We start from the raw sequence: 2,932 nt of genomic DNA on the forward strand, positions 1-2,932 counted from the left end.
GAAGGCCCCTAGTCACAATTAAGCCTTAGGTGCTAAAATCACTTCAACGCTTCACTCTGTTGCCTCTACAACTAAGCCCTAGCGGAAGGTCATCCCTTAGCTCATCCACTCTACTATGACCGCAAAGAACTCGAGGAAATGGAGGTAGGATAAATCACATCGGAGGGGAAAGGGGACGCTCCGCTACCTATCGACTCACCCTCTCAACCCTCTCCAATCTATCTTTGTCAAACTCTCGTGGTGTGTTACTCACTCATAAGGGTTACCAATAACAATCTTCAACCCTAGTGTCACTCTAAGGGAGTATTCACACAATCAAGCATTCAATATTAGAACTCAATTAAAACATTAATTAATGAAAGCATAATGAAAGGTTTAATGAAACAAATATATCCTAGGGTTCACAATTCCAAGTACCCACTAGAGGGTTTAGCTCTCCATGGAGCTAGTTACAATCAATGAAATCGAATGTAAACACAAGCAATCCATAGAAAACCCCCTTGATAGTTGTGACAATGGTCTTGTGGAGAAGCCTCTACTCGTCCAAGGGTCCCTTTGTCCGGTCTAGGATACACCTCGTCGGATCCGTGCCGACGAAAGTTCTCCCACTAACCTTCTTCCAAATGGAGCATGATGTCGGAGCCGTAGAACCACTCTGAATCCCTAGCCAATACCTCTCCTAATCCTAGCCGGCGTTTCCTCTCAAGTTGGGGAAAAGGAGAAAAGAATGTTGAAATCGGGGCCGAAATCGGCCTTAAATAGGGATGGAATCAGGAATCCACATGCCCCTGTGGATTCACCACACGGCCCGTGGAATTTTCACATTGGCGTGGATAATTTCCACACGCCCATGTAGATTCTCTGGAATTCACTTTTATTGGTTGGCTGTGAATTATACCTGCTACAATGAATTGCTATAGTGTTTACTACATTACCCTGCTATAGTACTATCCTGAAACACTCCCGAATCCATGTTTTCATCAAGGTAACGTAAACGGGCACACATATACGTCATAGGTCGCTTTGCTTCTTCAACAACGGCTTCATTGGTGAAGATCTTGCTATTAATGCACAAGCTGGGATACTCGAATGTGACTGTCTTTGTGCCCCTCCAAAAAATTGTCTTAACTTGAATACATAGAGGTTGGCACACATTTCGCATCTTGACCCCGACTTATGCCTTTGCGTTTGATCCTTCTCAAGATTTCCTCTAAATGGTGCATTCACGATTTACATTGGCTTCTTTCTCTAACATTCGGCTTCACAACCCTATATGCATGAAAGTAACATAAATGTACATATATTAGTGTTCAAACCTGATAAAAGTAATGCACATCATAAGGAAAGAACACTTCGCATTCCTATCACACAAGCACTTATCAAACTCCCCCACACTTAAGCAAAAATTTAAACAGCAAGGCATAGATGATGGAAATATTGGAAGCACTTGGCCTTAGGTTTACCAAAGCATACAAAGATAGCATTCTGCAAGTAAGGGAAGTTTCAACATTAAATGTGAAAAATAAATGCTCTAGCTAAAAACTTGAATAAAAAAGGATAGAAACCCAAAATCGTGTAAGTGTGTGTAAACTCGCATAAGTCAACCCAAGGTATACTACTCAAAGTTCTAAGTAAAAGGGACTTATTTATCTACAAAAATTACTGGAAATTTGAAAAGATGGTAGTAGCTTCACACATCCTCTAAGTTAGCCCTTTCCAAAGCAACCGCTAAGGTGGCTTTCACACTTTCGACATGGTAGCTCTTTCTACCGGGGTGGTAGCTTTCACTTATCCCATGAGATAGCTCTTTCTCTCATTAGGGCATAACTAGTATGCAACTTATGAAAGTAGCTGACAAGGTCCCCTTGCGTATATCCCGCAAGTGCACGAGTTTGTGGAAGTAATAATCCCGGGTGAGCGGGAATCGAATCCAAAGGGAGTAGGGAATAAAAATACTTAATTCGATTCTTAGCTATATGAAAGATCAATAATGATGAGTGTGACAATGATTCAATTCTCAACAATAAAAGTAACAAATAAGAGAGCAAAAGTAAAGAAGGGGATAAGGCAATCGATAAAAATGGGGTACACGGATAATGCTCCACCTAGGATAATTATTTCAAGTGCAAGAACCTTCTATTATGCTTCCTAATAAATGCAGTGGTGAGTTGTGAAAATCCTTAATTACATAATCCCAAATCTAAGGTCAACTATGCCTAACTCTATACATGTCCCGGAGGAGAAATCGAACAATCTAAACACCTCGCACTCGTATAGAGTTGCAATGAGCTCTAGGGATTCCAAGTGATAAATCTCTTCCTAATTATAGACCTAACACTTTGGTCCAGGTGGAAGGTCCCTAACCACAATTGAGCCCTAGATACTAAGATCATCTCAATGCTTCACTCTGTTACACGCGCAACTAAGCCTCAGCGGACGTTCATCATTTAGACCATTCAGTCTATTATGCCCGCAAAGAACTCGAGGAACGGAGGTAGAATCTATCACGTCGAAGGGGAAAGGGGACGCTCCTGTACCTCTCGACTCACCCTCTCAACCCTCTCCAACCTAGCTTTGTTTAACGCTCGTGGTGTGTCACTCACTCACAAGGTTACCAACAAGAACTCTCAACCCTAGTGTCACTCTAGGGGAAATGTTCATATAATCAAGCATTCAAGGTTGGAACTCACAATAAACATCAATTTATTTAAATCATAATAAAGAGATTCAAAGAAACGAATACATCCTAGGGTTCACAAATACCCGAGTACCCACTAGGGGTTTAGCTCTCCATGGCGCTAAGTAAAATCAAAGAAATAGAATGTAAAAGCAATGAATCCATAAAGAAACCCCCTCGATAGTCATGTTGATGATCTTGTGGAAAGTCCTCTACTCGTCGTCTAAGGATTCCCTCATCGTATAGGATACGCCT

The sequence above is a fragment of the Dioscorea cayenensis genome, chromosome 8 (assembly GCF_009730915.1).
Source record: "Dioscorea cayenensis subsp. rotundata cultivar TDr96_F1 chromosome 8, TDr96_F1_v2_PseudoChromosome.rev07_lg8_w22 25.fasta, whole genome shotgun sequence".
In the NCBI taxonomy this organism is placed as follows: Eukaryota; Viridiplantae; Streptophyta; class Magnoliopsida; order Dioscoreales; family Dioscoreaceae; genus Dioscorea; species Dioscorea cayenensis.